Genomic DNA, 26,836 nt, shown 5'->3' with positions numbered 1-26,836 from the left:
CTTATGTATAGGCTCCAAGGTACAGATTCCTGCCAGACATATCTGTTTAAGTATGAGCTCCAAGGAACAGCTTCCTGCCAGACACATCTGTTTATGTATGGTATCCAAGGAATGGCTTCCTGCCAGACACATCTGTTTATGTATGGGCTCCAAGGAATAGCTTCCTGCCAGACACATCTGTTTATGTATGGGCTCCAAGGAATGGCTTCCTGACAAGACATATCTACATTTGTATGGGCTCCAAGTAACCGCTTTCTGCCAGACCCATCTGCTTATATATGGACTGCAGGTAACAGCTTGCTGACAGACATCAGCCTTTGCAGGTCTCCAAAAAACAGCTTCCTGCTAGACACATCTGTTTATTTATGGTCTTCAAGGAACGGCTTCCTGCCAGACACATCTGCTTATGTATGGGCTCGAAGGAACAGCTTCCTGCCAGACACATGTTTATGTATGGGTTCCAAGGAACAGCTTCCTGCCAGACACATGTTTATGTATAGGTTCCAAGGAACAGCATTCTGCCAGAAACATCTGCTTATGAAGGTCTCCAAGGTACAGCTTCCTGCCAGACACATCTGTATGTCTCCAAGGGACGGCTTCCTGCCAGACACATCTGCTTATATATAGGCTTCAAGGTACAGATTCCTGCCAGACACATCTGTTTATATATGGGCTCCAAGGAACAGCTTCCTGCCAGACACATCTGTTTGTGTATAGGCTCCAAGGTACAGATTCTTGCCAGACACATCTGTTTATGTATGGGCTCCAAGGAATGGCTTCCTGCCAGACACATCTGTTTATGTATGAGCTCCAAGGAAAAGCGTCCTGCCAGACACATCTCCTTATGCAGGTCTCCAAGGAACGGCTTCCTGCCAGACACATCTGCTTATGTATAGGCTCCAAGGTACAGATTCCTGCCAGACATATCTGTTTAAGTATGAGCTCCAAGGAACAGCTTCCTGCCAGACACATCTGTTTATGTATGGTATCCAAGGAATGGCTTCCTGCCAGACACATCTGTTTATGTATGGGCTCCAAGGAATAGCTTCCTGCCAGACACATCTGTTTATGTATAGGCTCCAAGGTACAGATTCCTGCCAGACACACCTTTTTATGTATGGGCGCCGAGAAATGGCTTTCAGACGGACAATCTATATATATACATGACTATAAAGACATGGTTACCTGCCAGACACATCTACTTCCATATGGGACTCCATGGGACCCCTTCCTGTAAGATCATCGACTTACGCATGAGACTCCTTGTGTACGGAGGCTTCCATCCCGACACGTGTTTCTGTGCAAGAGTTCACGGGTACGACTTCCGGACACATCCATCCCCTCTAATCAAAACTTCTATTTCTATACAACAGTCAAAGGACACAACCTCCTCCCAGACACATGTGCTTCCATTAGAGAATCAGGGTGCCTCTCTCTGCAAGACCATCTTCTTCTGTACGAGTGTACCAGGACACAGCCTTCTGCAAGACACCGTCTGCTTCTGTGTGGGACCTGAAGGGCATGGCTTACTGACACACCATCTGCTTCTAGGCAGTACCCCAGGGAGTGGTGTTTGGCTAAACAACAAACTTCTCTATATGACTGCGTGTGTAGCTTCCTGCCAGAGCCATCTACATAGGTACATGACTCTAAAGACATTTCTTCTTCTCAGACATGTTTGCTTACGTGTAAGAATCCAGGGGACCTCTTTCTACAGGAGCATTTACTCCAGGACACAAGTTTCTGCCAGACACCATCTGCTTCAGCATGGGACTTCAGGGACATGGCTCCCTGCCAAAGCAAGCTTCTTCTACACAAGTCTCAAAGGGCGTGGCCTCCTCCTAAACACATCTGCTTCTTTATGAGACTTCAAGGAAACAGCTTCAAGAAGGGCTCATCTGCTTCGGTACAGGGCTCCCAGGGCACACCTTTCTGCCAGACATATCTGATCCTGGACATGAAGGGCATGGCTCTAGGCCAAACTGACTACTTCTGTACAAGAGTGCGGCTTCCTGTCAAATCATCTGCTTGTGTGTAGGACTCCAAAGGCAAGGCTTACTAACAGACCGTTTGCTTTGAGACTCCAAGACCCCCCCGCACATCTACCACAGACCACAGAGCAGCTGACACCATTGCGACTGGAATGCAACGGACCATCAACACCACCTTCACAACAGGCACCTTCCCAGACAGCTGGAAGCACGCAGAAGTCAGGCCCCGGCTCAAGAAGCCCGCGGCTAACCCCACCGACCTCAAAAACTACCAGCCCATCTCGCTCCTCCCCTTCGCAGCCAAAGTAGCAGAGAAAGCTGTCAACAGGGAACTGTCACGATTCATCGAAGAAAATGTCGTCCTCGACCCATCTCAAATCCGGATTCCGGAGCAACCACAGCACCGAAACCACCCTTCTCGCCGCCACAGATGACATACGCACCCTCCTGGACCAAGGCCACTCAGCAGCCCTCATCCTCCTCGACCTGTCCACAGCTTTCGACACCGTCTCTCACCGCACTCTAGTAACCAGGGTACACGAAGCCGGCATACGAGGGACTGCCCTGGACTGGATCCAATCGTTCCTCACCGGAAGAAGCCAAAGGATCAGACTACCACCCTTCCTCTCCGCCCCCACGGAGATCACCTGCGGAGTCCCCCAGGGGTCATCGCTGAGCCTGACCCTTTTCAACATCTACATGGCCCCCCTCGCAGCCATCGTCCGACAACACGGCCTCGTATCCTACGTAGACGACACTCAGCTCATCCTCTCCCTCACCAGAGACCCCACCACCGCAAAACTGAACTTCCAGAAAGGAATGCAGGACGTCGCAGTCTGGATGACCAACAGCTGCCTAAAACTCAACGCCGATAAAACGGAAGTCCTCGACATCCCCCGCAACAAACACATCAGCCAACACCTGCGGAGACTCCTCTGGCTGCCCGTGGAGAAATAAATCACCTTCAAGATCCTCACCAACGCTTACAAATGCCTGCACAACAACGGACCCATATACCTCAATGACAGAATAAACTTCCACGTACCCAAAAGAAACCTCCGGCCTGCCAACCTCGCACTGGCTGAAACCCCTCGCATCCACAGAGCCAGAACAGGCGGAAGATCATTCTCCCACATTGGAGCCGGAACCTGGAACAAACTACCAGGAGAAATCAGACTCACCCCCAACCTCAACACCTTCGGAAAGACCCTCAAGACCTGGCTCTTCGGCAGAACGGATATGCACGCCTCCTCCCCCTACAGCGCCTTGAGACCCTCGCAGGTGAGTAGCGCGCTTACAATTCCCTGATTGATTGATGGATACAACTTCAGGCCAGACACGTCTACTTCTATACACAACTTCAAGGACACAGCTTCAGGCCAGACACGTCTACACGTCTACTTCTATACACAACTCCAAGGACACAGCTTCAGGCCAGACACGTCTACACGTCTACTTCTATACACAACTCCAAGGACACAGCTTCAGGCCAGACACGTCTACACATCTACTTCTATACACAACTCCAAGGACACAGCTTCAGGCCAGACACATCCACTTCAGTACAAGAGTCCAAGGCACTTCCTCCTGAGAAACCTTTTGCTTCTGTATTGGACTCTACATAAAATCGTTTAACTAAAACTTTGGTGAAAAAGAACTTTAAGCTAAACCAAGTTACTCAGTTCAGTACAATAACAGCCATAAAAGTACATGCAATAAAAATGCAGCATAAAATGCTAATATAAAAAGACAGCCCCACTGTATTTCCTGATCATAAAAGCAAAATTTAGAATACCACCAAATGTACCCCTTAATAATATCTAACACAATACTTTTCCCGAGTTGTTTAACCCTTGTTATAAAAAGGGAAATGTTAAAACAAACAAAGTGGTCAGCAAGGGCCAGCAGGAAATTCAGTGCATTTTGATCATCTCCAATATATTGAGCACGAAAAATTGGTTTCAAATAATAGCAGCCAATATTCTTATAAAAATCCCAGAACAACATACAGTGCTATGGGCGTTGCTTAGTCACCATCACTTGGGCAGGGTTTCATGTAGGAGGGGCAAGTCTTCAAATTAGGGAATGTGACCAAATGATGAACCGTACCAACCGGTAGTCTAGTCAACACATAACGGTATTGGATGTTATTTACAAAGAACAAATAGTATCGACAGCCTTCCCAAGGGGTGAGCGACATGTAAAAAGCAAATGTCGGTTTTTTCAGCTCTTCGCACTTTCTGCCAACTAGCCGAGGGATAAATAAAGTTGCCCCAATGAGCCTCTTATTAAGAGATAAAACTTTGAGAGGATCCTTCCACACTGACAAGTCAAATAAGGTATTAAAAGTAAGAGAGCCAGGGGATATGAGAAACGTTATCCAGGGTTAGGCAATCTAAAAGGATTGATTTCATAAAACTTGTTTCCTCTTTCGACCATATGGAAAACCAAAGTAATAAAGATTTCAGTAAAAGTAGGTGCTCCATACATAGCAGGTCAACCATCTTTATGGTCAATCAGAGATGAGGCCGAGACAGGTAGACATAGAAGACGTTTTAATACATTTTTTCTCAACATAGAGAGGTTTACTGGGAGTATAACCCTTCAGTCCAGCCCCAAAAGTGGCAGTAGACCCAATCTACTCTTTTAAAGAGGTTCTCTGTAGCATACCACCAACTTCTACTCGAACTTACTCATTTAGAAGCTTTCTATTGTGCTACGTGTCTCCTTGCGGTCACTTCGGATCACTCCACGGCTTGGGCACAAGGGTGAGTCTGTCGTGTAATAGGTGTTAAGGCTCTAACTAGAAGGTGGGACTTTGTGCCATCATTTTAGACCTTTCCTGTATTAGGTCAGTAGTAGCCGAGATCAAAGAGCTTCGTTGTGAGTTGCTCTCGGAGGGGTAAGGAGTTTATTTTGCTCTTAGGTGCTGATTGAAAGCCATACAAGGTTTGGGTTATTGGACTCCTAGGATCTACCTCTGTGCTTCCTCTGTCTGAAGAGGCGCTGTGTTAGGAGGTCTGCACTCGCATAGCTGAGACTTCTGGTCCGTATGTAGCGGGTGCTATACTTTATCAGGAAATGACAATATATCCAAACAGCTAAATGAGTCACTTGGTAGGAATCTAGCTCAGATAGTGACACTTCTTCTAAGAAAGTGTCTCTCTCTAACTCTGTACCTCTCGGTCAAGTTTCAAATCTTGTTTTTGCTCTAGCGGGCCTGTGGAAGCACCTGGCTCTCACCACAAGATAGACTGGCTGTACAATACGTACTATGGTAAGCTTCTAGTGTCACTGCATTTGTTTCTGGGGCTCTGAAGTCCAACCTCCGGAAGCAGAAATCTGTTAGATACAGAAACCTGCAGGAGACAAAAAGCACATAAGAACGGCACGTGACCACCAACAAATACCAATAACTAGAGGAGGGCTCAAAGGACTGGGGCAGGAGTACCAGGTACAGACAGCTCAGAAGAACAGGTACCGCTGTACTAACTGGGTACAAGTCCAAAGCTTAGAAGCACAGCCATACCCATGGAGTACGACAGGTGAGTATCACCTCTTGGAGTACGCTTTTACTCGCGCTTGTGAGTCTCACTTCTTGCAGCGCACTGTCACTCGCTGGTTGTAAGTCTCACCTCTTCCATTTAAGCATCACTCATCTGATGCAAATCTCACCTTTAGACTGTAAGCGCTGCAAAGCGGTAGAAACTCTGTACAAAACAGATTTCTGAAAAACAATCAACAAATATTAGCATTTTGTGGACAGGATGTTGTAACAGAACTCGCTATGAGACAGCTCACATGTTCTGCAAATTTCCCCTGCAAGTGCCTCCCCAGAGCCCGGATATTGGCTCACACGATGCACAATCGGACAGAGTCCCTATGGAAACCCAACCAGACACCCAAGAGCCTGAGAGGACAAATGACGAGTGTAAGGTGATCCTTTCTTAGCAAAGAGTTGCACAACCTATGCGTGGGATAGCCAGGGCTGTAGAACACAGGTGAGAACTCAGAGAATAAAAGACCAGAGTTTAAGAAGCCAGGTGTGAAATCCGTGGGCTGAAGAACAGAAAATGAACCTGGGGAGGCAGACTCAGTCATGAGAACTCAGAAGATAAAAAAAAAGCTGGTTTTGGAATCCAAGATGAAGGGCTGATGTCAAGAATCAGCTTCAGTTGAAATCTATCGCACTCCATGAGTTTTTGATACTGAGGTCAAGGCTGAGGGCAGTGCTTAATTTGTAAAAATAAATATATATATATATGTGTGTGTGTGAGGGCCTTCTTCAGGTGGCCACCTCGCTTCCACCACCCACTGCCCACTGCCGCTGTCCGTTCTGCCAAGTACAGTAACAAGCAAATTGCTAACAATCACACTCGTACAAGTTTGGCCATTACGCCTATTCCAGGCTCTCAAACCTATAGGAATGGCTTTGGCAGCAGGTGTAAGTCATTTTTAATGTATATTGAAGTAATAAACACATGTTGTTGTGTTGGTCTCCAAATTAGGCACACATCGCAACCATGTGGCAGACTGTCATAAGTGCTGGTGTTGGCAATGAAGTGCTGGTGCCGAGCACTGGAAACCACTGGCTCAAAGTAAGTACTGCTGATGGAGCTACCCAGCGTGGCACCAAGGTAAATGGCTGCTTTCATAACATCTGGAAATATCTTTAGGGTCCTTAGCTTAGCTATCTAGTTAGGGAGGAGGACCATAGCGCTCTTAGCTGGTAATAGGAGGAATCCAGTATTTTTAAGCTTAAATGTAAATTTCATACCAGACATCCATATGAATATGTCGATCAGGCACTGGTGTCTCCAACCAGTAGATCACAAGCTACCAGTAGCTCACAGGCACCTTCAGAGTAGCTCGCAGCCTTGAGTTCATTTTTAAATAAGCACATGGTACATTTTCCTTTTAAGGTCAAGGGAAGGTGGTGTTCATTTTACATTATTATCACCAGGCTGCAGACAGCAGGGCCTGATAACGAGCAGTGCCGAGTCGGATTTATGACCCAGGCTGGGGCACAGAGGTGAAGAACTGAAGCACTCATGTATTTAACACTTAAATAAAAGTCCTTGTCAACTTCAATAATGGAGCATGAGAAGAAAACGAAGCTTCTGAATGCTTTTAAATGAGAGAAAATGAAAATGAAAAATTACCTTAATGATTAGGTTAATTCTTGAATTTAATTTTCTCCCATTTCAAAGTGTTGCATTTACAAACAGCGGGCCTCTTACTTCTAGTGGCCAGTAGACACTGTGCCATATTTATAACTGAAAAATACAGTCATTTTTTTAAAGTGAAGAAAAGTATTTCCATGAAACGTTAAGTCTTGATGTTTTTCTCCACTTTCAATTAGGCCAATTATGTCTTAATGTTTTATGATGAAGAAAAAAGCAGCGATAATGCACTCTGTTTGTAAATGCTAAACAAGTTATGTTATACTATATACACAAGTATCAACATCGGTGTGCGCCTGCTGTGGTGGTTTCGCCGTGCCACCAATTCACAATGAACCGAATAAATAAGACAAGAGTCTTAAACAATAGGCGCACTACCCCAGAACTCAGACTGAGTGTATTAGGTTCAAATTGCAAAACAATATTCAAGCATCAAACAAGGAAAGCTTTTACATGGTTGTGACAATACTTAAAATGAAAGCTGTTCCCATGTTGAAATTGCTGAATAAAGAAAGCACTGTGAATATGGGCTTGAAGACAATCCGCATGTTTTTTGATTTCAAGAGATACATCTATGGACTCATGGATTAATGTGGTTTAACAATGTAAAAGCTTTCCTTGTTTGATGCTTGAATATTGTTTTGCAATTTGAACCTAATACACTCATTCTGAGTTCTAGGGTAGTGCGCCTATTGTTTAACCCCTTCGCCGCGGCACGAATTTTGCCGCGGCGCTGGGGGGGGTTTGGGGTGTTTGCGGCGCCGCCACTCCGTCATGAGCCATGGGTGCGCTGTGCTCATGACGGAGTGGTTCCGTCACGACTCCGCCCACTTGCATTGATCGCCCGCACAGGCGGGGAATCAGTGCCGCGTGGGCGGAGCGGTCGCCAACGGCCGCAGCATGACGGAACCACTCCGTCATGAGCAGGGAAGGGGTTAAGACTCTTGTCTTATTTATTCGGTTTAATGTTTTATGAAGCATGTTTCTTCACTTTAAATTCCTCCCAGTTAAATAAAAGGCTGTATTTTTCTGTTACAAATATGGCACCTTGTTTACAGGCACTGGGTGCAAGATGCCTGCTGTTTGTAAATGAGGCACTTGGAAATGGGATTAAATGTAAATGCTGAATTTTATGGACTCTATGAACACAACGTTAACTCTTCAGTTTAATTTACTCCTGTTTAAAAGTGTCACCTTTATACACAGCAGGCAACTTGCTCCCAGAGGCTGATAGACACTGTGCCATATTTATAAATGAAAAATGCAGCTAATATTTGAAGTAGGAGAAATTTAAAGTGCAGAAAAATGTTCCATATTTTCTACACTTCAAATTTTTCGCATTTTCAAAAATTGGTTGTATCTTGTGTAACAGTGCCACATATGACATAAGCTATGTCCTGTGCAACAAGTACATACAACACAAACTCTCAGATACCCATACACATATATCCCATTCATACGCACACATGTTCATACCTCCCCAAACACCACAGTGTCACTGACACACTATGCAGCCCTGTCATAGAGTGCCCAGTCAAAGTATTTTGTCCAAACCACAGTACCTTGCTCTATGGACATTAGGGTGAAAGTCAATGAAGCTGGGTGTAGCTTGTCTGGTAACACGGTACGAGTGGCTTGGCCGTCAATATATCTCACAATGATTTTCACTAATCAGAAGTAGCTCTCACTACAGAAAAGGTTGGAGACCCCTAGACTAGAGTACCCAAATCATCTTCATATTCAAATGCACAAAGAGGAGCTTAAGAGAGGAATGAACATGAAGATAAAAGTCCACATATTTCTGTCAGTTTGTGCTCTAAGCCTTAAAGAAAGTTGCAAACAATTACAGCAGGTGCTTATCAGACAATATTTCTTGCATTATTTTGAGGAAAGTTTATATGGATATTCAACATCTTTTTCACATATTCCTGTGCAAATTACCATCCCCCACATGCAAAAAAATTTACAATATTTTCCACAAATGTTCATCTTTTCAGAAAAGTTGGAATGTTTTACACCCAGAATGCCTACAAGACATGTGGCCTCTCCAAAGCAAAAAGAAAAGGCCTACTCCCTCTGCACCTTGGTTAAAAAAAAACCTTTATGAAGAAAGGAAGTACCTAAGAATCCTGGAGAAACAATGGAGACAAGCTCCATCCACCAATAATCTTGCTACGCTTCGCTCAGCAAGATCCAAGTACCACAAGCACATCTTTCTTGAAAAAGCATCACACTTCAGAACCCTCCTTGACTCAGCCAAAAATAGACCCAAAAAACTATTCGACCTCATCAACAATCCAAACTGCTCTCCCCCAACCCCCAAGTTGGAGGACTCTACAAAGAAAGCAGCGGAATTCGCTATATTCTTTGATGGAAAAGTGAAATCCCTTGTGGAGCACGTCATTCATTCTACCTCTCCAGAGGAGCGCAAATCCTTAGCCATTTGGCAGAACTTTGACACCATCTCTGAAGATGCCCTCCTCAAATGCATCCTCGAAACTAAGGCCTCCAGCCATTCTCTTTACCCCATCCCTAGCGCCATTGCCATCAACTTCTATACCTATTCTCTCTCCTATTGGACCACTCTGGTTAACCTCTCCCTCAGTCTAGGCTCCCATCCTGTGTCCTTCAAAACTGGGCAGGTCACCCCTCTTCTTAAAAAACCCACCACTGATGCGAACGACCTCAACAACTACCGCCCCATCACTAACCTACCTTTTCTAGCGAAAATCACAGAAAGTTGTGTTCCGAAACAACTTTCCCTTCATATCAAGGACAATGATCTTCTTGACAATTTCCAGTCTGGCTTCATGCAAAACTGCAGCACGGAAACAGCCCTGCTGCAAGTGATGGATGACGCGCTGCGGATACTCGATTTGGGGGAGTCTTGTCTTTTAATCCTCCTTGACCTTTCTGCAGCCTTTGACACTGTCAACCACAACACTCTCCTTAACACTCTTCAACAGAGAATGGGCATGGAGGGCACTGTGTTTAAATGGTTTGCTTCCTTCCTCTCTGATAGATCCAAATGATCAAAATAGCGAACAGTCTTTCATCTCCTTTGGCAGTCGGTCCTGGTGTCCCTCAAGGCTCTATACTTGCACCCACATTGTTCAACGTCTATCTGCAACCCTTGGGAAATCTCCTAAGTAAATCTGGGATCCTCTATCATCTCTATACGGACGACACTCAAATCTACCTCAAGGTGGCATCCACTCACGATCTCTCCATCCTAAACTCTACTCTCGACTCCATTCAAAACTGGATGCTTACTCATCAACTGATTCTGAATCCCTCCAAAACTGAATTCCTCCTCCTCTCCTCCTCACTACCTCCTCCTCCGGTTCAATCATGGATGGATCAGATGAATCTACTTAACAATAAACCCATCATTGTCGACAGCGCAAAATCCCTTGGTGTCGTACTCGAGAAAAGACTCAATCTACTCTCCCACATTAATTCCATTGCAAAGGCCGCTCGATACCAACTGCTCTTTCTTTGGGGGATTTTTCGCTTCTTCCCGGAGCAAGACCTTAAAACCCTGGTCCAATCGCTGGTTCTCTCCAGACTGGACTACCGCAATTCTCTTCTTACTGGCCACCCCAAATCCCACCTGTCCCCCCTGAAGTCTGTTCTCCATTCAGCAGCTCCTTCCATATATGGGGCCAAAAGAAGCGACCACATCATGCCCATTTTATCATTTTGCCCATCATGGCAAGATCTATCTACAAGACTGCCTGTATCACCCACAAAGCCTTGCACTCATCCTCCCCTCGCTACCTGGCGAATAAACTGAAACTCTCTGGAGGCTCCAGACCATCACGTAATGCAGAAAATGTATTGCTTGAAACTCCCACTTTCAAGAAGGAAAGATCGATAGCCAAATCCTTTTCAGGCAACGCGGTGAGAATCTGGGACTCGCTTCGCCTCAGCTCCGGCCAACCACCTCTTCCCAGGCCTTAAAAACTGACCTCAAACTTCTCCTCCTTCAAGGACACTTCCAAACCTAATTCACGCCCTCTCTATTCCCTCAAGTAAGTTCTTTCACTATAGGAAATTCTGTACTCCATGCCTATAGAAGTGCCTTCCTAGTGTGTTCTTGTGTTTGGAGTGACTGCCACTTATTGCAGTTTTATATCTCTACTTGTATCCAGTATGCTTATGTAACATGCACACTTGTCACTCTTTCCTCTTGTAACGTATCGTTTGCTACCTCATCTTGTATCTTGTTTACTGTTGTTACTTGCACAATTGTCACTTTTTCCTCATGTAACGTAACGTTTGCTCTTTTACTATGCACACTTGTAATTTTCTCCTCATGTAACGTTACTGTTCCTATTGTGAAGCGCTCTGACACCTTCGAGTAAAGTCCGCGCTATATAAAGACGCATAAATAAATACATAATAAAACCCCTCTCCTCATGACCGCTTAAAAGACACCTCTTTCAATGACCCCCCTCTAGACAAACTCCCTTGTTATGACCTCTTAGAAGACACAACCCTTTTAGTGACACCTCATCAAGACAGACCCCCTTCTAATGGCCTCTTAGAAGACACCCCCATTTCCATGACCCCCATGAAGTTACACCCCCCACCCCTCTCTTGACATCTCCAAGGCACTTCCCTTCCCATGGCCCTCAATAAACATACATGCTACTCCATGACCTCTTGCATGACCTCCACAAGCCAGGCCTCTTCTGGTGGCCCCCTAAGTGACGTCACTTCCGCTGGAGGGCATGAGTGGTGCAGGTGGAAGATGTTATTACCGGACTACGACTCCCAGAATGCCCCTGGCAGCTGCGGAAGTGGTGTGTCCAGCTGCCCACGAGCCCTGACTTCGCGTCTTTGTTTCCCGGCTCCCTCTCACCTCCGACCCGGGACCCTGAGCCCGGAATACGGCGCACTGCCTGCTGATCCCACCGCTGCGAGCATCAACACGGAGCCGGCGGTCTCAGCCAACGGCAGGGGAGAGTCTCAGAGGGCAGCCAATCACCGCTCAGACCGCACCCGAATGCCCGCCTCCTGGTTGACAGACAGGTACTCAGTCTGCACGAACAGTTCCGTTGGCCACCAGGGCTGTCGGTCAGAGGGATTATACAAGCAGCCGCAGCGGGGGCGGTGCGTGGTGAGGTCACTAGCTGTCATGATGAAAGGCTGGGGCCTGGGCTGAGGTGGATGTAGGGAGGGCAGATGAGGGCAAAGAAGGGCTTGTGAGAGAAGATGGGGGCTGGAGGGGGCAGGTGAGGGTAGAGGAGGGGCAGAGGAGGGCTGGAGGAGGCAGGTGAGGGCAGAGGAGGGCTGGAGGGGGAGGTCTGAGGGGAGCTGGTGAGGTCAGAGGAGGGCAGGGTAGGGTAGGCAGAAGAGATAGGGCAAAGGAGGGCTGGGTAGGGCGGGTCGATCACTCAGGAGGTTGGGCTCTGGTGAAACAAGCTGCTTTACATTCCTTCAAGACTTAGCCTGAAGGCTGCTCTCCATAGCTACCACTAGGATAGCTTTCAATAGAGGTTATTTCGACCTAATCACCATAAGGGTCGTTTGGACTGGTGCACGGTCCCCACTTTAATTAATGGAGGGTATACACCACGCCAACTTCTCACAGAGATGTTCCCCAATTCACTTGGAAGAGAAAAAAAGCACACATTAGGTTTTAGAAACCCCTGGTGCTGCTGCTATCTGGCACCGGCAGGGAGCTGTTTCTATCTGCCACCAGCAGGGAGCTGCTTCTGTCTGGCATCAGCTGGGAGCAGCTTCTGTCTGGCATCAGCAGGGTGCTGTTTCTGTCTAGCATTAGCAGTGAGCTACTTCTGTCTGGCATCAGCAGGAAGCATCAGTAGGGAGCTGCTTCTATCTGGCACCAGTAGGGAGCCTTTTCTATCTGTCATCAGCAGGGAATTGTTTCTATCTGGCATCAGCAGGAGCTGCTTCTATGTGGCATCAGCAGGGAGCTGTTTCTCTCTGGCATCAGCAGTGAGCTGCTTCTCTCTGGCATCAGCAAGGAGCTGCTTCTATCTGGGATCAGCAGGGAGCTGCTTCTGTCTGGCATCAGCAGGGAGCTGCTTCTGTCTGGCATCAGCAGGGAGCTGCTTCTATCTGGCATCAGCAGGAAGCTGGTTCTATCTGGCATCAGCTGGGAGCTGCTTCTGTCTGGCATCAGCAGGGAGCTGCTTCTGTCTGGCATCAGCAGGGAGCTGCTTCTATCTGGCATCAGCAGGAAGCTGGTTCTATCTGGCATCGGCAGGGAGCTGTTTCTATCTGGCACCAGCAGTCAGCTGCTTCTGTCTGGCATCAGCTGGCAGCAACTTCTGTCTGCCATCCGCAGGGTGCTTTTTCTATATGGCATCAGCAGGGAGCTGTTTCTGTCTGGCATCAGCAGTGAGCTGCTTCTGTCTGGCATCAGCAGGGAGCATTAGCTGGGAGCTGCTTATGACTGGCATCAGTAGGGAGCTGCTTCTGTCTGGCATCAGCATGGAGCTGTTTCTATCTGGCATCAGCAGGGAGCTGCTCTGTCTGGCACCGGCAGGGAGCTGTTTCTATCTGCCACCAGCAGGGAGCTGCTTCTGTCTGGCATCAGCTGGGACCAGCTTCTGTCTGGCATCAGCAGGGAGCTGTTTCTGTCTAGCATTAGCAGTGAGCTACTTCTGTCTGGCATCATCAGGAAGCATCAGCAGGGAGCTGCTTCTATCTGGCACTAGCCAAGAGCTGCTTATATCTGGCACCAGTAGGGAGCCTTTTCTATCTGTCATCAGCAGGGAATTGTTTCTATCTGGCATCAGCAGGAGCTGCTTCTATGTGGCATCAGCAGGGAGCTGTTTCTCTCTGGCATCAGCAGTGAGCTGCTTCTCTCTGGCATCAGCAGGGAGCTGCTTCTATCTGGGATCAGCAGGGAGCTGCTTCTCTCTGGCATCAGCAGGGAGCTGCTTCTATCTGGGATCAGCAGGGAGCTGCTTCTATCTGGGATCAACAGGGAGCTGCTTCTATCTGGCATCAGCAGGGAGCTGCTTCTGTCTGGCATCAGCAGGGAGCTGCTTCTGTCTGGCATCAGCAGGGAGCTGCTTCTGTCTGGCATCAACAGGGAGCTGCTTCTATCTGGCATCAGCAGGAAGCTGGTTCTATCTGGCATCGGCAGGGAGCTGTTTCTATCTGGCACCAGCAGTCAGCTGCTTCTGTCTGGCATCAGCTGGCAGCAACTTCTGTCTGCCATCCGCAGGGTGCTTTTTCTATATGGCATCAGCAGGGAGCTGTTTCTGTCTGGCATCAGCAGGGAGCATTAGCTGGGAGCTGCTTATGACTGGCATCAGTAGGGAGCTGCTTCTGTCTGGCATCAGGGAGCTGTTTCTATCTGGCATCAGCAGGGAGCTGCTCTGTCTGGCATCAGCAGGGTGCTGCTTCTATCTGGCATCAGCAGGGAGCTGCTTCTATCTGGCATCAGCAGGGAGCTGCTTCTATCTAGCACCAGCAGGGAGCTTTTTCTATCTGGCATCAGAAGGGAGTTGCTTCTATATGACATCAGCAGGGAGCTGGTTCTATCTGGCATCAGCAAGGAGCTGCTTCTATCTAGCATCAGCAGGGAGCTGTTTCTCTCTGCCATCAGCAGTGAGCTGCTTCTATCTGGGATCAGCAGGGAGCTCCTTCTATCTGACATCAGCAGGGAGCTGTTTCTATCTGGCACCAGCAGTCAGCTGCTTCTGTCTGGCATCGGCAGGGATCTATTTCTATCCGGTATCAGCAGAAAGCTGTTTCTGTCTGGCATCAGCAGTGAGCTGCTTCTGTCTGGCTTCAGCCAGGAGCATCAGCTGGGACCGGCTTCTGTCTGGCATCAGTAGGGATCTGCTTCTGTCTGGCCTCAGCAGGGAGCTGTTTTTGTCTGGCATCAGCAGGGAGCTGCTTCTGTCTGGCATCAGCAGGGTACTGCTTCTATCTGGCATCAGCAGGGAGCTGCTTCTATCTGGCACCAGTAGGGAGCCTTTTCTATCTGTCATCAGCAGGGAATTGTTTCTATCTGGCATCAGCAGGAGCTGCTTCTATGTGGCATCAGCAGGGAGCTCTTTCTCTCTGGCATCAGCAGTAAGCTGCTTCTCTCTGGCATCAGCAGGGAGCTGCTTCTATCTGGGATCAGCAGGGAGCTGCTTCTATCTGGGATCAACAGGGAGCTGCTTCTATCTGGCATCAGCAGGGAGCTGCTTCTGTCTGGCATCAGCAGGGAGCTGCTTCTGTCTGGCATCAGCAGGGAGCTGCTTCTGTCTGGCATCAGCAGGGAGCTGCTTCTATCTGGCTTCAGCAGGAAGCTGGTTCTATCTGGCATCGGTAGGGAGCTGTTTCTATCTGGCACCAGCAGTCAGCTGCTTCTGTCTGGCATCAGCTGGCAGCAACTTCTGTCTGCCATCCCCAGGGTGCTTTTTCTATATGGCATCAGCAGGGAGCTATTTCTGTCTGGCATCAGCAGTGAGCTGCTTCTGTCTGGCATCAGCAGGGAGCATTAGCTGGGAGCTGCTTATGACTGGCATCAGTAGGGAGCTGCTTCTGTCTGGCATCAGCAGGGAGCTGTTTCTATCTGGCATCAGCAGGGAGCTGCTCTGTCTGGCATCAGCAGGGTGCTGCTTCTATCTGGCATCAGCAGGGAGCTGCTTCTATCTGGCATCAGCAGGGAGCTGCTTCTATCTGGCATCAGCAGGGAGCTGCTTCTATCTAGCACCAGCAGGGAGCGTTTTCTATCTGGCATCAGAAGGGAGTTGCTTCTATATGACATCAGCAGGGAGCTGGTTCTATCTGGCATCAGCAAGGAGCTGCTTCTATCTGGCATCAGCAGGGAGCTGTTTCTCTCTGCCATCAGCAGTGAGCTGCTTCTATCTGGGATCAGCAGGGAGCTCCTTCTATCTGACATCAACAGGGAGCTGTTTCTATCTGGCACCAGCAGTCAGCTGCTTCTGTCTGGCATCGGCAGGGATCTATTTCTATCCGGTATCAGCAGAAAGCTGGTTCTGTCTGGCATCAGCAGTTAGCTGCTTCTGTCTGGCTTCAGCCAGGAGCATCAGCTGGGACAGGCTTCTGTCTGGCATCAGTAGGGATCTGCTTCTGTCTGGCCTCAGCAGGGAGCTGTTTTTGTCTGGCATCAGCAGGGAGCTGCTTCTGTCTGGCATCAGCAGGGTACTGCTTCTATCTGGCATCAGCAGGGAGCTGCTTCTATCTGGCATCAGCAGGGAGCTGCTTCTGTCTGGCATCAGCAGGGAGCTGCTTCTGTCTGGCATCAGCAGGGAGCTGCTTCTGTCTGGCATCAGCAGGGATCTGCTTCTATCTGGCATCAGCAGGAAGCTGGTTCTATCTGGCATCGGTAGGGAGCTGTTTCTATCTGGCACCAGCAGTCAGCTGCTTCTGTCTGGCATCAGCTGGCAGCAACTTCTGTCTGCCATCCCCAGGGTGCTTTTTCTATATGGCATCAGCAGGGAGCTGTTTCTGTCTGGCATCAGCAGTAAGCTGCTTCTGTCTGGCATCAGCAGGGAGCATTAGCTGGGAGCTGCTTATGACTGGCATCAGTAGGGAGCTGCTTCTGTCTGGCATCAGCAGGGAGCTGTTTCTATCTGGCATCAGCAGGGAGCTGCTCTGTCTGGCATCAGCAGGGTGCTGCTTCTATCTGGCATCAGCAGGGAGCTGCTTCTATCTGGCATCAGCAGGGAGCTGCTTCTATCTGGCATCAGCAGGGAGCTGCTTCTATCTAGCACCAGCAGGGAGCGTTTTCTATCTGGCATCAGAAAGGAGTTGCTTCTATATGACATCAGCAGGGAGCTGGTTCTATCTGGCATCAGCAAGGAGCTGCTTCTATCTGGCATCAGCAGGGAGCTGTTTCTCTCTGCCATCAGCAGTGAGCTGCTTCTATCTGGGATCAGCAGGGAGCTCCTTCTATCTGACATCAGCAGGGAGCTGTTTCTATCTGGCACCAGCAGTCAGCTGCTTCTGTCTGGCATCGTCAGGGATCTATTTCTATCCGGTATCAGCAGAAAGCTGGTTCTGTCTGGCATCAGCAGTTAGCTGCTTCTGTCTGGCTTCAGCCAGGAGCATCAGCTGGGACAGGCTTCTGTCTGGCATCAGTAGGGATCTGCTTCTGTCTGGCCTCAGCAGGGAGCTGTTTTTGTCTGGCATCAGCAGGGAGCTGCTTCTGTCTGGCATCAGCAGGGTACTGCTTCTATCTGGCATCAGCAGGGAGCTGCTTCTGTCTGGCTTCGGCAGGGAGCTGCTTCTATCTGGCATCAGTAGGGAGCTACGTCTATCTGGCACCAGTAGGGAGCCTTTACCATCTGGCATCAGAAGGGAGTTGCTTCTATCTGGCATCAGCAGGGAGCCGCTTCTATCTGGCATCGGTAGGGAGCTGTTTCTATCTAGCACCAGCAGTCAGCTGCTTCTGTCTGGCATCAGCTGGGAGCAACTTCTGTCTGGCATCGGCAAGGAGCTGTATCTATCTGTGTGAGAAAATGCCATCTTTCTTGCATGGTATGCCCCCACTTTTTGCTGAATTGCTGAATGTACTTTGACTGAGTGTGCCCTGGGCTCCTGCCAATCAGGTGCCCAGGGCCTATGTTCCTTCCCTAAAACCTAAAACCCAAATTGGCAAACCCTGGCCACATGTCAGCCCCTGATAAATGGTACCATGGGTACCCAGGGCCTTGTGACCAGGGAAGACCTCTAAGGGCTGCAGCACTATTTGTGCCACCCTTAGAGGCCCTGTACCCTAACACACACACACTGCCCTTGCAGGCTGAGTGTCTGGGTACAAGACAAAACAAAGAGGCAACATGGCACACATCCCAGATATCAGACTTAACATCGTCTGCAAGCACCACAGGACCCACCGCATCTACTTCATCTTTTTTGTCACAGGCCCCAGATCAAGGGCGACCACCACCTCCGACATCACAAATGTCGCATCACGAAAAACACGGAGAGGAAAGAGAAAAAAGCGGCAAATCACTACGCAGTGGCAAAACAGTGATTTAGTCATGAATATCTCTTCTAAACCCCTCAACCCACAAGAAATTGCGGTTTTGGGACGCGGCCTGTCATTTGTACCCACCACTATGACGACTCCGTTACAAACACAGGGCGAGTTCTGCAGATTTATGCAAACACTTTGATTAAGACACTTCTTCACCAATGTCATATCTCCTGAACAACAAATCTCGGATTTTCCACCAACAATTTTTAAACCTAAAAGTACCTTCATACCTCCAGTCTCTCACAAGAAACGCTGGACACGTTTGAAACTTTGGTTACCAAGGATCTTCCAAAGTTGCCATACCAATCTAAAAAACATGACAATCTCACCAAACATGAAAGGACTATTATCAAAACTTTAGCCAATAACAGTACCATCACTATGCAACCTGCTGATAAAGGAGGAGCCATCGTCGTGATGGATACTGCATTTTACAACTCAAAAGTATGTGCCCACGTCTCTGATTCCAATACCTATTTGAAACTCACCTATGATCCCACTAGTCAACTGCAGGAGATGCTCTCTAATCTATTAACAGAAGCACAAAATAAAGACTGGATCAATGACTCTACACAACCTTTTCTTACTACCATTAATCCACGCAGACCAAAACTTTACATGATTCCCAAAATGCATAAGGACCCAGATAATCCACCCTTCGGTCCCATTGTCTCCGGTTGTGGGTCTATTTTTGATCCAGTGGGAACATTTTTGGACTTTTATCTGCAAAAATTCATACAACATTGGAGTTTGTACCTTAAAGACACGACGCATTTTTTGCAAAAACTGAATGGAACACAGATTGACCAACATACCATCATTTCATTGTGCACTATTGATGTCACAGCCTTATATACCTCGAAACCTCATGCAGCAGGCATGGACGCTACGGAATGGGCACTCCTCCAAACAGATTCTATAGATGTGGAAACATTTTTTATTTTACAACTGTTAAAATTTTGCCTTCACAACAGTTACTTTGAATGGCAGCAACAATGTTATGCCCAACTTACTGGCACATCCATGGGCTTTTCGAGGGCTCCTTCGTACGCCAACATCTTCATGTCCCAAATCGAATATGAACATATCATGACAAATGTTAACTGGTGGTCAAAAATTCCACTATACTGTCGTTACATTGATGATATATTTTTACTCTCGAAGGACACAGAACAATCTTTCACATCTATGATTGCCTGTTTAAAAGAAGTCAACCCACATATACAGTTGACATACAATATCCAAAAGGACACCATTCATTTCCTTGACGTACAGATCACGAGAACATCATCCAATCACTTTGAGACATCGGTTTACAATAAACCTACCGATCGTAACAGCGTTCTGGCTTACTCGAGCTTTCATCCTAGAAGTCTCATTAAAAACTTACCCCTTTCTCAATTTATCCGGATCCGCAGAATATGTTCAGATACTCAAACGTCTTGTACTAAACTACAAGAGTATCACCAACGATTTGAATCTTGCGGATATCCTGGACAAGTGTTGAAAGACTGTCTGAACAAAGCTTTGGTCAAATCCCGAGCAGAATTACTCACTAAACAAACACGCCAGCCTGAACAACGTACAGTATTTGTTTCTAAATTCTCCACCGTATCCCGATCGATTAAAAACATCATCAATGCACGATGGGAATTATTACAACAAGAAGCGGACTTCAAAGATTTATTTCGGGCTAAACCTCTTTTCGCCTATACTAAAGGACATCATTTACGTTCATTATTATCCACACCAAACCCATGTTCTAAACCAGAGAACTTTCTTGGCACTCAGAGATGTAACTCTTGCACTCATTGCAATAATATAATAATCGGCAATACCTTAACCCATCCTGTATCGGGTTCCAAAATCAAATTAAATCACACCAGCGACTGCAACTCTTCTCATGTTATATATTGCATAAAATGTCCTTGTGGGAAAGCATATGTGGGCAAAACCGAACGCAAATTGAAATTTAGAATTACGGAACACAGAAGTAAAATTAGAAATCTGAATACCACATCGAGCGTAGCAACCCATTGGGGTGATGCTAAACATACCATATTCCAACTACGGTTTCAGATTATTGAGAAACTTATTGTACGACCTGGAATGGATGTCACTAAAGCTTTACTTCGCAGAGAAATTTTTGGGATTCAGAAACTCAAAACTATGTCCCCAACAGGGCTTAACGACCGTTTCGATTTGAGTTGCTTCTTGTGAGGCACTGCATGAATATCACTACCACTTAATCTCTCTATCGGGGAGTCTTGTTTCTCACATTTTTTCACTCTATACACATTCTCTCTCTCTCCTCTTTTCTGTCCTTGTTCACCCTGTAAGCACTCTTCTACTATCCATTCCCCTCTGCCATTATCCATATCTGATCGGACCGTTGTTCATTACCTTACAGTTTGTTTCACATTTTATACAGTCTATATCCAGTGTCTACATGGCCACCTTTATTGTCTCTCCCAGCACTGTTCTTACATCTACTACTCATGCTCTTATTGTAGATGAGCCGACTTGCCCGTCGGCTCCTCGCTGTTATTGTATTTTGTCCATTGTTCTCTTTTACGTGTCCATAGCTAGTCATCTTTTTTCATCACTTGGATGCTTTGTCAAAGTCTTTACTATTCACTTTCCAGCTTTTTGTGCCGTATATACGTCACCACTGACCCTCAGTTCCTCTATATATTTTTCTAAAAATTTCAATTTCTATTTTCCTCTCATCTTTCAGGGGATAAAATTATTTGAGTATCCTCTGTTTCTTATGGATTCATTACCGTATAGCTTTCCGTCTATGCAGTAACGGCCTGTTTCACATTTTCCATTCAGATTAGTCCCCTATCTAACATGGCCACCCGCGCCGTGTTTACAAGTCCCATTTCCATTTTCACTACCTAGCGTGTACCTTATATGACCCGCCAAACCTGGCGTTTTCACGAACGCTATCGAATCCAGTTTCGCACTTCTCCTCAACTACCAGTGTACACGGTAAGATTCCCAACGTAGGACCCCATTTTTCCCGGATCTTTACCTCTCGTTTGTTCGGTAAAATCATTTCCATACCTTCTCTATTCCTTGCAGCATACACGTTTAGATTACTTGATTCATTTCATCTGTCCTCGATCTTAGCGACTTACTCGGCTAACGTGGTAAGATCCCTCATCCACTCAGCTTTTTTTTCTCTCACGTCTTCAGCCACCAATATCCTTTAAACACCACCGTTTTTTCCATTTCTTTAGCTCATATGTATGGACCTTTTTCTATTTTTACTTGAGGTGAGCATTCTCTCTTATATAAATCCTTTGGGGTTTTACTCACTTTTACGTATTCTCTTTCCTATGATACTGGGTTCTTTTGTGACAAACACTTTTCGGTATCACATTAATTCACGGTTTATCTTTATTTCTTTTCAATAAAGTGATTTTCCTCCACTCCTTTATTACCAGGTATGCATACAACTAATACCAACCATGGTTCACGTTATAACCACACATGCAACTACCTATTCAAAATATTCACCTCTAGTTGATTACTAACTAAACTGCACTTAGTTAGCAAGTTGCTATGAATGGGTCTCCAATAGGGTGTTGACTTTTAACCCTTAATTCAAACATTTATATAATGCATATATATTTTATTTACAGATTGCCCCTGACGAAGGGACTTGTCAGTCCCGAAATGCATCGGGCTCATCTAAATATATCTCTGCATAGTATTTACATGCAATAATGTTGATGTATTCATTTATGTGTTAGCCAATAACGTACAATGGCGCGGAAATTTTTACATGTTTGTTGATTCAAACACAGTATACTTGTTTTTGTTATGTCAAACAAAGATTTGCGCCAAATACAATTGTTACAGACCTGACTGGTTAAACTTGTTTATTTGTGTCACAAGAATAATTGTATCACGAGGGTTCTTTACCCGTTGGAACTGTGCACAGTGTACACTACCCTACCTGGCTAGTATCTCCTTTGTTTCAATTTATTTGCTTGAATTGACAGCAAGCATGACACTGTAGCACCCAAGTTATATTCATTTCATTATACTCTGAATATAGGAGAAACAGGTGTGTGTTTCCCCCTTGTCACGTTAAACACATCCCTGTGTGCCATTCCCACAACCTACACTACCCTGACATACATCATCCACCCCTCTAGCTGGGTGCCCTATGCCAGTGGTGTGGGCACAGTAGCATGAGCCCTGTGCCCCTACAGTAACCAGGTCCATTCCTGGGCACTGTAAGTGCAGTGCTGTCATTTAAGAGTATATGGTGCTGAGAGCTCGTCAAACACGAACTCCACAGCACCATAATGGCAACACTGAAGACTTAGAAGTTTGGTATCAAACCTCTCAGCACATTAAACCTGCGCTGATGCCAGTGTGGGATTTAATGTACAAAGCACTACAGAGAGCATCTTAGAGATGCCCCCTGAAACCTAACCTACAATCCACATCTTGTCTGACAGGGTGTCTAGGCTGCCACACAGCAGACATGTTGCTGGACCCCTGGGTGGAGAGCCCCCGCTCTCCTGGGCCTGCAACAATGCACATCCTGGGCGAGGTGCTAGGTCTCCTCCCCCAGGATGGGCAGGTGGAAGCTTCAAAGGCATGCCGCCTTTTGTGAGCTTCTCCAGGCCACTTGCTGTACTCAGCAACTGGCCCCCACCGGTTATGACTCCCACTCTGGTGGGAGGACTGGCCGGAAACTCCAAGTAAGGAAAGAGGATGTGCCAGCCCTGCCAACCCCACCCCTCAGGTGGGGGGGGGGGCGAGGTGAAGCACAACTCTAGGCTCTCGCCATCTTGAAGATGGGGAGCCCTATCCAATCAGGACTAGGCCACTGCCCCCCTCCCACAGGAGAGTGGCAGGATAGGGGGTGTACCCACCCCAGGGCAGGGACCCAGTGGAGTTGCTTCTATCTGGCATCAGCTGGGAGCAGCTTCTGTCTGGCATCGGCAGGGAGCTGTTTCTATCTGGCATCATCAGGGAGCTGTTTCTCTCTGGCATCAGCAGTGAACTGCTTCTATCTGGCATCAGCAGGGAGCTGGTTCTGTCTGGCATCAGCAGGGAGCTGCTTCTATCTGGCATCAGCAGAGAGCTGCTTCTCCCTGGCATCAGCAGTGAGCTGCTTCTGCTGCCTGGCATCAGCAGGGAGCTGCTTCTGTCTGGCATCAGCAGGGAGCTGCTTCTGTCTGGCATCAGCAGGGAGCTGCCTCTATGTGGCATCAGCAGGGAGCTGGTTCTATGTGGCATCAGCAGGGAGCTGCTTCTATCTGGCATCAGCAGGGAGCTGCTTCTATCTGGGATCAGCAGGGAGCTGCTTCTATGTGGCATCAGCAGGGAGCTGCTTCTATGTGGCATCAGCAGGGAGCTGCTACTATCAGGGATCAGCAGGGAGCTGCTTCTATCTGGCATCAGTAGGGAGCTGCTTCTATCTGGCATCAGTAGGGAGCCTTTACTATCTGGCATCAGAAAGGAGTTGCTTCTATCTGGCATCAGCTGGGAGCAGCTTATGTCTGGCATTGGCAGGGAGCTGTTTCTATCTGGCAGCAGCAGGGAGCTGTTTCTGTCTGGCATCAGCAGTGAGCTTCTTCTGTCTGGCATTAGCAGGGAGCATCAGCTGGGAGCTGCTTCTGTCTGGCATCAGTAGGGAGCTGCTTCTGTCTGGCATCAGCAGGGAGCTGCTTCTATCTGGCATCAGCAGGGAACTGGTTCTATCTGGCAGGGAGCTGCTTCTATCTGGCATCAGCAGGGAGTTGTTTCTCTCTGGCATCAGTGGTGAGCTGCGTCTGTGTGGCTTCAGCAGGGAGATGCTTCTATCTGGCATCAGCAGGGAGCTGCTTCTATCTGGCATCAGCAGGGAGCTGCTTCTCCCTGACATCAGCAGTGAGCTGATTCTGTCTGGCATCAGCAGGGAGCTGCTTCTGTCTGGCATCAGCAGGGAGCTGCTTCTATGTGGCATCAGCAGGGAGCTGCTTCTATGTGGCATCAGCAGGGAGCTGCTTCTATGTGGCATCAGCAGGGAACTGCTTCTATCTGGCATCAGCAGGGAACTGCTTCTATCTGGCATCAGCAGGGAACTGCTTCTATCTGGCATCAGCAGGGAGCTGCTTCTATCTGGGATCAGCAGGGAGCTGCTTCTATGTGGCATCAGCAGGGAGCTGCTACTATCAGGGATCAGCAGGGAGCTGCTTCTATCTGGCATCAGTAGGGAGCTGCTTCTATCTGGCATCAGTAGGGAGCCTTTACTATCTGGCATCAGAAAGGAGTTGCTTCTATCTGGCATCAGCTGGGAGCAGCTTCTGTCTGGCATTGGCAGGGAGCTGTTTCTATCTGGCAGCAGCAGGGAGCTGTTTCTGTCTGGCATCAGCAGTGAGCTTCTTCTGTCTGGCATTAGCAGGGAGCATCAGCTGGGAGCTGCTTCTGTCTGGCATCAGTAGGGAGCTGCTTCTGTCTGGCATCAGCAGGGAGCTGCTTCTATCTGGCATCAGCAGAGAGCTGCTTCTCCCTGGCATCAGCAGTGAGCTGCTTCTGCTGCCTGGCATCAGCAGGGAGCTGCTTCTGTCTGGCATCAGCAGGGAGCTGCTTCTGTCTGGCATCAGCAGGGAGCTGCTTCTATGTGGCATCAGCAGGGAGCTGCTTCTATGTGGCATCAGCAGGGAGCTGCTTCTATCTGGCATCAGCAGGGAGCTGCTTCTATCTGGGATCAGCAGGGAGCTGCTTCTATGTGGCATCAGCAGGGAGCTGCTTCTATGTGGCATCAGCAGGGAGCTGCTACTATCAGGGATCAGCAGGGAGCTGCTTCTATCTGGCATCATTAGGGAGCTGCTTCTATCTGGCATCAGTAGGGAGCCTTTACTATCTGGCATCAGAAAGGAGTTGCTTCTATCTGGCATCAGCTGGGAGCAGCTTATGTCTGGCATTGGCAGGGAGCTGTTTCTATCTGGCAGCAGCAGGGAGCTGTTTCTGTCTGGCATCAGCAGTGAGCTTCTTCTGTCTGGCATTAGCAGGGAGCATCAGCTGGGAGCTGCTTCTGTCTGGCATCAGTAGGGAGCTGCTTATGTCTGGCATCAGCAGGGAGCTGCTTCTATCTGGCATCAGCAGGGAACTGGTTCTATCTGGCAGGGAGCTGCTTCTATCTGGCATCAGCAGGGAGTTGTTTCTCTCTGGCATCAGTGGTGAGCTGCGTCTGTGTGGCTTCAGCAGGGAGATGCTTCTATCTGGCATCAGCAGGGTGCTGTTTCTCCCTGACATCAGCAGTGAGCTGATTCTGTCTGGCATCAGCAGGGAGCTGCTTCTGTCTGGCATCAGCAGGGAGCTGCTTCTATGTGGCATCAGCAGGGAGCTGCTTCTATGTGGCATCAGCAGGGAGCTGCTTCTATGTGGCATCAGCAGGGAACTGCTTCTATCTGGCATCAGCAGGGAACTGCTTCTATCTGGCATCAGCAGGGAGCTGCTTCTATCTGGGATCAGCAGGGAGCTGCTTCTATGTGGCATCAGCAGGGAGCTGCTACTATCAGGGGTCAGCAGGGAGCTGCTTCTATCTGGCATCAGTAGGGAGCTGCTTCTATCTGGCATCAGTAGGGAGCCTTTACTATCTGGCATCAGAAAGGAGTTGCTTCTCCCTGGCATCAGCAGTGAGCTGCTTCTGCTGCCTGGCATCAGCAGGGAGCTGCTTCTGTGTGGCATCAGCAGGGAGCTGCTTCTATGTGGCATCAGCAGGGAGCTGCTTCTATGTGGCATCAGCAGGGAGCTGCTTCTATCTGGGATCAGCAGGGAGCTGCTTCTATGTGGCATCAGCGGGGAGCTGCTTCTATGTGGCATCAGCAGGGAGCTGCTACTATCAGGGATCAGCAGGGAGCTGCTTCTATCTGGCATCAGTAGGGAGCTGCTTCTATCTGGCATCAGTAGGGAGCCTTTACTATCTGGCATCAGAAAGGAGTTGCTTCTATCTGGCATCAGCTGGGAGCAGCTTATGTCTGGCATTGGCAGGGAGCTTTTTCTATCTGGCAGCAGCAGGGAGCTGTTTCTGTCTGGCATCAGCAGTGAGCTTCTTCTGTCTGGCATTAGCAGGGAGCATCAGCTGGGAGCTGCTTCTGTCTGGCATCAGTAGGGAGCTGCTTCTGTCTGGCATCAGCAGGGAGCTGCTTCTATCTGGCATCAGCAGGGAACTGGTTCTATCTGGCAGGGAGCTGCTTCTATCTGGCATCAGCAGGGAGTTGTTTCTCTCTGGCATCAGTGGTGAGCTGCTTCTATGTGGCATCAGCAGGGAACTGCTTCTATCTGGCATCAGCAGGGAGCTGCTTCTATCTGGCATCAGCAGGGTGCTGTTTCTCCCTGACATCAGCAGTGAGCTGATTCTGTCTGGCATCAGCAGGGAGCTGCTTCTGTCTGGCATCAGCAGGGAGCTGCTTCTATGTGGCATCAGCAGGGAGCTGCTTCTATGTGGCATCAGCAGGGAACTGCTTCTATCTGGCATCAGCAGGGAACTGCTTCTATCTGGCATCAGCAGGGAGCTGCTTCTATCTGGGATCAGCAGGGAGCTGCTTCTATGTGGCATCAGCAGGGAGCTGCTACTATCAGGGATCAGCAGGGAGCTGCTTCTATCTGGCATCAGTAGGGAGCTGCTTCTATCTGGCATCAGTAGGGAGCCTTTACTATCTGGC

At 48.2% G+C, this 26,836-nt stretch overlaps 1 protein-coding gene across 3 annotated transcripts in view; it reads right to left on the bottom strand.

The window, feature by feature from the left end:
- ABCA7 (ATP binding cassette subfamily A member 7) overlaps window positions 1-12,115 on the bottom strand; it is a 194,185-nt gene extending 182,070 nt beyond the window's left edge. For all 3 annotated transcript variants that reach the window (XR_014972219.1, XM_085638576.1, XM_085638577.1), the window contains exon 1: window positions 11,825-12,115. The gene's annotated coding sequence lies outside the window, so the exon portion shown is untranslated. The remainder of the gene's footprint in view (window positions 1-11,824) is intronic.
- Window positions 12,116-26,836: the final 14,721 nt, after the last annotated feature.

Source organism: Triturus cristatus, chromosome 12 (assembly GCF_964204655.1).
Source record: "Triturus cristatus chromosome 12, aTriCri1.1, whole genome shotgun sequence".
Taxonomy (NCBI): Eukaryota; Metazoa; Chordata; class Amphibia; order Caudata; family Salamandridae; genus Triturus; species Triturus cristatus.
The sequence above is the reverse complement of the archived record's forward strand: the minus strand, read 5'-3'. Positions and strand labels throughout refer to the sequence as shown.